The sequence below is a fragment of the Mesocricetus auratus genome, unplaced genomic scaffold (genome assembly GCF_017639785.1).
Source record: "Mesocricetus auratus isolate SY011 unplaced genomic scaffold, BCM_Maur_2.0 Super-Scaffold_100004, whole genome shotgun sequence".
In the NCBI taxonomy this organism is placed as follows: domain Eukaryota; kingdom Metazoa; phylum Chordata; class Mammalia; order Rodentia; family Cricetidae; genus Mesocricetus; species Mesocricetus auratus.
The window spans coordinates 41,029,276-41,039,702 of NW_024429189.1; the positions used below are offsets into that span (position 1 = coordinate 41,029,276).

Below are 10,427 nucleotides of genomic sequence, written 5' to 3' on the forward strand. Positions count from 1 at the left end.
GGAAGCTTGTGACACATAGGAAAGGAGGATGGGATTTGAATGAAGCACTGTGAAATGCTTCCTGTTGCTCAAGTCAGAAAGTCAGGTTGGCAACAAACCTGTCATGTGTCAAACAGACAAACGTTACTCTCAATATGCTAAGATTCTGTTCAACCTTCACTGGTACTAAACACTAAGTGCCCTTGGGTCTGCCCTGTAGGAACCCAGATGACTCGTGAGCATTCCATAGGGTTGAATTCTCTTCTTGTATTAAAGAAAGTAGGCTTCACCATATGTATACGCTTCAGTGCAGTACTTGGGATCTGCTGGGATTGTCGAGGATTTTTATAGCATTAAAGTCAAGATGGTAGGAAATGACTTTCGTTCACTCGGAAAACTGTCATGGTCTAACCATTGGTTCAGCAATTTAATTTTGTTGACCATTTGTACTTATTAGCAAGTAGAGCAATGGGTGTGCAAATCAAGGTCAGTTTGGGGGGTGTGAGGTGCTCATTTTCATCATGGCTGGACAACTTGTTAAAGCCTCTGTCTTCTCCACTGGAATTCTTCACATCAAGAAAAGCCTGTTTCCAGTTCTCCTCCCCCCCCACCCCTTTGGCATTTCTTCCTGTTTAAACAAAAAAGGGCTTGTGCAAAGTGCTATCTTAATATGCCGTTTCCAAATAGGCAGGACATTCTTGGATAAATAGCTAATGCAGTCTTGAACCAGTCACTCTGAAAGGAATACAAAGTATTGTATGAATTAGCACAACAAATACACAGGGTGGGTAAATATTAACACTTCCAGTTTAAAAGGTGCTATACAAATGACATGCTTCTGTCATGGTCCTTGCCACCATCTTGCTTTTGTGGATCCTGAGTTAGAAAATCCAAAATGGCACTAAAGTGATTGCATGTTCTCATCCTTCTTGTGTACAGTGGCACAAAAAAAGTTGCTGCAGCAGCCCACCAAACTGACCACTTTGTAATGTCTCATAGAAAAATACTTGTCAGCATAGATGCTTCCAGTCAGAGTCAAAACAAGAACAGCTGCAGTCTGGTTTTTGGTTGTAAAGAGGGAATAAGAGTTAGATGTGCTTTTCTGGCTTCTCTCTCTCTCTCTCTCTCTCTCTCTCTCTCTCTCTCTCTCTCTCTCTCTCTCTCTCTCTCTCTCTCCCTCTCCCTCTCCCTCTCCCTCCCTCCATCCCTCCCTTTAACGATGCTTAGTCATCAAACATCATTCACCAGGTTAGAAGATGAATGAAAGTTAAGAGCTGAACAAGAATTAACAAGACATACATCATCAAAATAACTGCCAAGACCGAATTTTAAAAAATAGCAGCCTAGGATTTAGTTACATGCTGAGCATCCATAAGGCCTTGGATTCAGTTCTCAATGCCAGAAAACAAAGCAAATAATTTTCCAACAGTCTGGAAGTCTCTTAGCTGGACGAGGCTCAGGTTAAGGCAGACAGGAACATTTTTAGGTAAGAACTAAGGGTGTGTAGCACACCACAGGACACATACATAGATGCACTCACAAGTGAGCAGACTAATGATTGTTTTCATCTGATTCACAGTGAACGTAGCTTCTAGAGAAAAATGGAACTGCAATGTGCTCAAAATCATTGACAGTGAACTTTAGGTCAGTGGAGTCTACCTGGGAACTCTGTCGTCCCTGTGCCTTTCCCAGTGCTGTGGTACCGAAATAGTTTATAAGCTTCGTAAGACCGAAATATATGGTACCTGAGCAAGTTGGTACAGATGTGGAATGCTTCTCGAGGAAATCAGGTTAAGGAACTTCCTGCAAAAGATAATTGACAGTGATAAGTTGTAGCTGAGCAAAATAGAAGCTGAAATATAAATGAAAAGAAATTTTCTGATACATAAAATATTCCTTGTAAACTTTATGTATTAAGCCCATGGGGGAAACCACTATGAAGGAAAAAGTTAATAGAAAAGAGCCCAGGAAATGGCTCCGTGGATAAAGTAGTCGCTGCTCAAGCATGACAAGCAGTGCTCAGATCCCTAAAACCTGCATCAAAACCCTGATGTGACAGCGCTGTAAACTCGTTGTTCTTACTGGGGTGGGAAGCAGAGAATGACCCAGAAACTCCAGGGCTGGCCAGGCTAGAGAATAAAGGGAAGCAAAGAGATAAGAGAGACTCTGCTTCAAAATGAGGTGGAAATTGAAGACTGACTGTTGGATATTATCCTCTGACCTCCACACTCATGCCATGTACGTGCCCGCGCACGTGCACACACACACACACACACACAACGTACATACCACACACACACACACACACACACACACACACACACGGTTAATATAAAAGTGGTGTTACACTACATAGAAAAATTAAAAGGTAAAACTGTTCACTCTGTGTTTGTCTTGACGGAAACACTTCTCAATATTTATATAACTGATCTAATTGCCTATAAATACAGAATCAAAATATCCTGGGGTGAGAACAGAGTGGTCAAAATAGCCAGTAGTTCAGGGTGGCGGGGTCAAAACATCCTAGACATACCTCAAGGCACTCTGATTTCACTGTGCTCTTCCAACGCTGAGGTCCCAAAATGACGTATGAGCTTCCCAGGAGCCGTCTCTCTAACACAGTCTTCCGCCTCGACAAGTCGGTACAGATGTGGTATGCTCCAGAACTCTGGCTCCAGAAACTGCTGTCGTGAGCTACCAGGATTTAGTTGTGTGAACTTGTCCAGGGTGAAACATCAATTAATTTTGAAATTACAGAGACTGCACTTCAGGAGCCTTAAACAATGTCTTGCTGTTGTTGAATTTGAGAACTACCTGGAATCCTGGCTGCCCTGAGGAGATGAGAGCGTTAGACCTTGGCCTAGCTCCTGTGGTCCACCTGCCATTTCTGCAGCTGCCTTATGAGATGACTGGTGTGGTAAATCCGTGGTAGAAAGTTCCCAGACATTAGTTACTGTCAGTGGCTTCTTTCCCGCCCTCTTGCCCAACCAGTGGCCATGCCCAGTCAAGGCAACACACTTAAAAACTGAAGACTTCTCTGGCCTTACAGCTCATTCACAACTAAAATTCGGCACTGATGTCTGGTGTTTCTCTCACTCCACTCTATTGGAAAAGTCCCGTTCCCACCAACAAAGCTGTGTTTCTCTCGGCCCTCAGAGTCTGCCTGAGAGAAAAGACTTGAGTGAAACCTTCACACAGGCCGCCCTCTCAAAGCTCACATTAGCAGAACAGTATTCACCAACAAGCGCCCCCACTACCTCCCCGAAGTGACCCAGGAATTCACTTGGTCTGCAAAGTACACAGCTGTGGTGGTGCTGATCATGTGACCAAGCTCCTGGCCCTCTTCTTCAGCATTGCACTCCCTCAGGCCCTCAGGAAACCATTCAGGCGTCACATTCAGCCACACAAATTCGCCTTTTTGTCTGTTAACATGGAAACTTTGTATACGCTCCCCCCCCGCAGCCTGTTTCCACAGTCAGCCTTCAGCCTGCAGCTGAAATGCTCCTCTCTGTAGAGAATGTTCCAGAATCTCTGGCTGTCACTCTGTCCTGTCCTGTGCATTCACACAGAACCGCTTGGCTACTCAGTCACATATATCTCCCTCTCTGTTGGAATTAGCCCCAAGTTTATCTGCATTTGCTTGCATGGCTAAGCTGTTAGCTGCATTGAGCAAGGATTATACTTGGTCATGTTATATCATATTATACTATACTATATTAATCATTATATCTTGGATACCAATACAGCTTTTAAACAATACTCAACCTATTAAGTGCATGGAATGATAATTAATCAGACTACCAAACCTTCAAATCCTCTAAACTCTTGTTCTAATTACATACTCATTAAGTGTCATTAACAGAGTCTCCAAACCAAAAAATAGATCTAGTGTTAAAACAGTTGCCTTTCTGATGTCGTATACATCCATCTCTTGTGAGCTTGTACATAAGTCTGCCCCTGAGCACAACTCCAAGATGAGATACCAGTTATGTTCTGGCCATATTTACTAGGAGCCACTTCTGGGTGTCCTGAGTCCCTTCAAAGGAAAGGCCAGCCAGGTTTTCGCATGATGCTTCTTCTCGTTGTAGGAAATTGGGCTCATTTTCTGGTTTGAATTTGTACCCTTAGTATAGTACTCTGGATGCAGGTTTTCAGTTACTACCTGTCACCGGAGTGACAAAGAATGGGAAGTATGGCATGCACAAAACCTACCCCCCACCCTCCACTCCCCACCCCCCCTGACAGTGGTCCTCTCCTGTCCCAGGTCCCAAGCCCTCTCTCTAAGAATGTCCATTCTGGCTGAGACTGATGAGGTTTTGTGTTGATCAGGACAATTCAAGATTTGTCAGCTGGTTGTGGCTGATTGTCAAGATGTCCAAACTGGCTCCTTTGCTATGTGTAAGCAATTTAATTTTGAGCCTAATTTTAATCTGCTGTACACTGTTTGTCTGCATCTGCTGTGTTAAAGCCATCATTAGCATTTAAAGGGAGAACTGACGGTATTGATCACTCTTATTAAAACCAAGCAACTGTACAGCCAAGCGAACAAGCAAGCTCTCCAGCCACTGCAGCCCCAGCCAAAGTTGATGGTCTTAGAACATCAACACAGATGGAGACAGTGTCATGGAAGCAGGGGTGTGAGTGACATCTGCAACAATCACTTAAAGCAGGCCACCCCACCACGCCCCACCTCAGACCCCCGGAGTCTGATCTTCTTGAAAGCAGACAACTCTATTGGCTTCTGAACTGTCATTTCTTCCAGCTAGCAAACAATGGCTTCTTGATATGTTCTGGTGAGCGAATACATTAAAAAAAAACCGTTTAAGAATACCTTGATATATATATGTTATTCGAGAGCAATTGCATCCTTATTACAGACCTTGTAATAGCTATTGTATTGCTTTGCTTTGCTGTGTGACAATTTTAATTAAGAATTAAGGAATAACTTAAATCTTTATGGTCCCATATGGTTTCTGTGGGTCAAGAATTCAGAAGTGGCCTCTAATGGTGGCTCTGTTTTATAGACAGGGTCTTTGGCTTAGTTAGGGTGTTTATTGCTGTGGAGAAACAGCATGACCATAGCAACTCTTATAAGGAAAACATTTAATTGAGGGGACTTGATTACAGTTTCAGAGGTTCAGTCCGTTGTCATCAAGGCAGAGAACAGGGCAATTTGCAAATAGATGTGGTGCTGGAGGAATAGCTGAAAATCCTACGTCTTGCAAGCAACAGAAAGTTGGTTGACAGTCACGCTAAGGGAAGCTTGAGCAAAGGGGCCCTCAAAGTCCACCCGCACAGTGACACACTTCCTCCAACAAGGCCACACCTCCTAATAGTGCCACTCCCTTTGGGAGCCGTTTCCTTTCAAACCACCACAGTCTTGCTGTTTCTTACAGTCCTGGAACTGAATTTAGTTCAGGCTTGTCTTGAACTTGTGATCTTGTTGACTCAGTCTCTGGAGTGCTGATATTGCGTATGTGTCTCATCGTGCTAGGCTGGTCTAAGTTTTTAAAGAAGTGTCAGTTGAGGGTTGAGTGAGCTGCATTCATATGAAGGAGGCAAGAGAACCTGCTTTCAAGGTGGTCCATCTCATGATACTTGTTGTTGGCAAAATGCCTCAGTTTCTCCCTATGCGCACATACTAAAACCCTTATGATGTAGTAGCTGGATTCTTCAGAGAGAGCTATCCAAGAGGATAAGGAGAGCCACACTATCTTTTTGGCTTGGCTCCAGAACTCTTACCCAGCTCTTTCTGGAATATCTCACTGCTAGCACAGGTTAGCCTTGTTCAGTCTGAAAGGAAACACCAGGGAGTGAAACTCCTTGAAGAGTCATTCTGTAAACTGGCTACCATGGACACCCACAGTCTCTATACTCCCCTTTGTAATTTAGCATCTTTTCTGGGTTTTGCCTCTTTTGCTTGTTTTACATTTTTTTCCACAATCTATAATTTGAATGTGAGCATAGTTCGTTTGAACGCAGGACAGGAAGAGCTAGCACCCTGGTCTTGTGCTTCTCAGCCTCCAGAACTACAAGAAACTGAAGAGCCAGCCTGCCTCCATCTTAGGTTTGAAAGCCATCTTATAGTAAAGATAAACTAGGTTCTTTCCTGTTTATGATTAAATCTGTTTCTCAAATCTGCTTTGTCCCACCTGTAACCTTAATTACAAATGGTTCTGTACTACCTGTTCTGGTAAGGGCAATCAAGTCTTTGTTTCAAAAAGTTAATAACCATCTTGCAACCTTACCTTTGTTTCAAAAGGGTTGCTATGACTACCTTGTTATGACCACTTTGCACTCAAGTCTTTGTCTCAGGAGGTCATTATGGCTAACTTATTATGCTTACGTTCTGCTCCTGTATCCCAACTTGTTTTGCCTGCCAAATCCCCCATTTGGAAAGCCTAAGCTATTAAAAAGCCGTGTTTTCCTCACATCCAATGCTGACTTCTCAAACCCCACCTTATGGGGAGCAGCCCATGTACACGATTTTAAAATGCTTCCTTTAATTAATTGCTTGCTTTAACTAATTTGGCCATGATGACTTGGATCTGGTCTTTCTCCTTCAATCTTTGGATTAACAAATCAAATGTTCCCTTTTATCAACCTAATCTATGACAACTTGTTAGAGTAGCCTGACCTTCCCGAGACAGTACTCATCTCTTTAGAAATCCTTTACCAACACAGATGGATCCAGGGAACCTCAGAAGGAAACAACACCACTACCACCAACCGCCCAGCCAACTGGGTTGCTGGAGTCTTCACTTGAAGAAGCAGGCAAATACCATAGGAAAACGGTAAGAGGCTCCTGGGTCTCACCCTTCAGTTACCTGACTATTGAAACAATAGGCCACAAATAGAAGGAACTTGTCCCTCAGGAGGAGCATCTCACACAATTATGATAATAATGATAACAATGATGATGAACTAGACCACACCCTGACCAGGACTGCTCTGTTGTATATACTTCTTGCCCTCTGTTTGCTTACGTTTACATTTATTTATTTATTTATTTATTTATTTTCTACGTGTGCACATGTGCCCCACAGTGTGCATGTGGAGGGCAGAGGACAACTTTGGGGAGCAGGGTCTCTCCTTCCACCATCCAGATTCTGAGTATCAAACCCAGGCTTGGCAGTAAACTGAGACATTTCACAAGCCCCTGTCCTCTGCTTAAAGCCAAGCTTCAAGTCTGGATCCCAAAACTGGACTTGCAGGGGGCGGGAGGGGGGGGACCGCTTTATTTGTTGGTATGACTCAACGGTAAAGTTTTTGCCCGGCACGTGCCAGTTCCTGGGCTGCATCGCTGGCAATGAAAGAGATACATTCTAGCCTGCTCAGACTCATAGAAACAGTGCTTCTGATTACAGCCAGCATTTTCTCCCTGTGTGTGTGTGCCAAGTCTGGTTCTAAATTCCTCCCTTGTTTAACCACCCAACCCTATGAGGTAGATGCAATCATTGTCCCCATTTTATACTTGAGGAGGTTAGTTATTTGCCCAAAGCAATTTAAAAAAACAGGAACCATAAAATAGGACCCACAAAGACGGACGGGCGCTAGAGAATACCTTAGAAACTGAGGTGGCTCGGATGCTAGGCCCTCGCCCTCATGTTCCTCCATTAATATAGTTGTCAGTTGTGGCCAATAGGGGAAGCTCAAGAGGCTCACAAGAGATATGAAGAATGGTTCTTTAGGCTGAGAGAACCTGCAGGGACTATGACCTCCCTAGAATAGGGTATAGACTTAATTAACTAATTAATTACATTTTAAGAGTACTGTTATTCTCTGCTATTTAGCTTGTTACAAGGGCAAATTTAAACAAATTATTTATGGTTTAGTAGCTTTATTTTTCCATAGAATATAGAAGAACTGTACCAGGAAAATGGTGTAGATAAAAAATTTTGTGATGTCTTTATTGGTGAGTTCATTGCAAAATCCAGGCAGTAGCGATTCATACTTTTAACCCCCGCACGCTGGAGGCAGAAGCAGATGGGTCTCTGAGTTTGAGGCCAGTCTGGTCTATAAAGTGAATTCCAGGACAGACAGTGCTACACAGAGAAATGCTATCTTGAAAAAGAAAACCTGCAAAAAATAAATAAACAAACAGAAAGCAAACCTACAAAACTTTAAAAATAATCAGGCATGGTGATGCATACCTTTCCCAGGACTCAGGAAGCAGAGGCAGGTGGATCACTGTGATTTTGAGGTCCTCCTAGTCTACATTAACAAGTTCCAAGCTTGCCATGGCTATATAATGAGAATTTGTCTCAAAAACAAACAAACAAACAAAACAAACCCCCAAAACTTAAAAAAATCCTTTAAGATTCTTAAAAAATAACAATGAATTACAAAATTTTATAAACTAAGGCATAATCAATTTAAAACAGTGTTAAGTTTAACACCTACTTTCTGTAAGGTCCTATGAAGGACTCACTTTCTAAAGATACTGCCAAAAGGAATTGGGGACCAATGAGCATCATCCTTCCATCAGGGTCAGACACATACAACAGGTTTTTCTTTGAACCACCAGCTCCCAAGTAATGACACCGAGACTTCTTACTAGTTATGAAAGGTTGGCCTTAGCTCAGGCTTGTTCCCAACTAGCTCTTGAAACTTAAATTGACCCATTTATATTAATCTACGTTCTGCCATGTGACTCGATACCTCTCCTCAGTACCATATGTCCAACTTCCTCCACATCCTGCTGGTGAATCCCCCACCTCTCAGATTCTTCCCAGAGTTCCTATCTCTGCCAGGAAGTCCTGCCTATCCTCTCCTACCTAGCTATTGGCCATTCAGGTCTTTATTTAACCAATCAGAAGGTATCTTAGGTGGGTGAGGTAGGACAGCAGCACATCTCCCCACAGTGTGATCCAATATCCGGTAACACACACTAAAGGTCACGCAGTCTTCAAGCCACCAGGTGTGGTGGTGGCACATGGCCGTAATCTAGCACTGAGACTGAGGCAGGAGGATCTTAAGTTCAAAGTTGGCCTGGAGTACGCTATTAAGTAAGACCTTGTCTCAAAAAGCTTGATGAAATGGGGTTGCTTTTGTTTCTGTTTAGTTTATAAATTCGTCAGGGTGGTAAAACATTGAAAGACAACTGTAAATTAAGAAGCTTGTATTTTTTTTCCAGTGGTAGTGTTTAAGTAACATTATAGCCAGAGTAATAATGCTTGAAGAATGTAATAATCTCTTTCTTCTAAATATGCTTTTAAAATTTTTATTACATTTATTTATTTGTTTATGTGTAGGTGGGGGCAGGTTGTACATGCCATGGCAATTCTCTTCTTCCAGCAAGTAAGTCCTGGGGATTGAACTCATGTCATTGGACCTGGCTGCAAACATCTTTACCTGCTGAGCCATCTTGCCAGCCCAGATTCTTCCTTTTATAAGAAATATAATATAGTGCCCAGAAGTGGTAGCACAACCCTTTAATGCTAGCACAGGGAATTCAGAGGCAGGTGGACCCCTGAGTTCGAAGTCAGCCTAGTCTTCAGAGTGAGTACCAGGACAGCCAAGTCTACAAACACACAACCCTGTCTTGGAGAGAGAAAGAAAGAATACAGTGTTTGACTTTAGACAATAGTAGTTTAGCTTAGCCCTACTAATTTTCAGATGGTGATAGGACCCGGGGGTGTAAAGAAAGCTATGGGCTACTTAAGACCCAAACTCTTGTAATTATCTACCTGCTGGTTAATTTGGTCCCGGGAACTATGGTGGAACTCAATGCCACAGGAAGATGATGACAGGCCAGGGCTAGGTTGTTCAGACCTCTGTTGTTTTTGGAACTCCATCTCAGGAGCTATTTGTCACTGCTTTCCCATCACCTGGCCGCAGGCATTTTCCTACTCTCCACCTTTATTCTCTCCCAGCCTCAGAAGTAGCATCCTCAGAACCAGTCACTGTGTGTGTGTCAAGTGCTTACAAGTGTGTCATGGACCTTACAAAGCCTGCATTGTTTTCAGTTCTGTTTTGTTGACCATGCTGCTTTTCTGTGTCTTTGTCTGGCTGGAGTCTCTCTAGCAGGGCAGCTTTTCATACTGAATAGCGGCTGAGTGATCCTGCAGGGTGGCCCCATAGCAGACCATTGTGCCTATTACAGGAATCAGGAATTAATGACACTTGTCTGGTCATTATCTTGAGAGCTTGTTGTTGTCCTTAAAGAGAGACCTTCGTTTTCCTTGGTATATGACTGTGGTGATTTGGTTCTCAATAAAAGCCAGTTTGCATACCCATGAGACCATTGTATTTTACAGGTTCCACTGTGAGCTATGTTTTCCTCAGCCAGATTCTCTGAAAGAAAACATCCTGCCCCTTGTCCCCTCGTCCATCATTTTTACACAGCCAGGGTTTCCCAGACAAACAGGAAAACTATCAGATGGAATGGTGCCTGGCCTTCACTGGTACTATACAAGTGAGCCACAGACGTGGGGCTGCCAGGGGCT

General features: G+C 43.2%; 1 long non-coding RNA gene across 1 annotated transcript; it reads right to left on the bottom strand.

Moving 5' to 3' along the window:
- Positions 1–382: 382 nt before the first annotated feature.
- Positions 383–3,224, bottom strand: LOC121140178. Its single transcript, XR_005876985.1, has 3 exons — positions 2,513–3,224; positions 1,725–1,782; positions 383–714 (listed from the first exon to the last, which is right to left on the bottom strand). It is a non-coding gene; the product is annotated as an uncharacterized LOC121140178 (long non-coding RNA).
- Between the last annotated feature and the right edge of the window lie 7,203 nt (positions 3,225–10,427).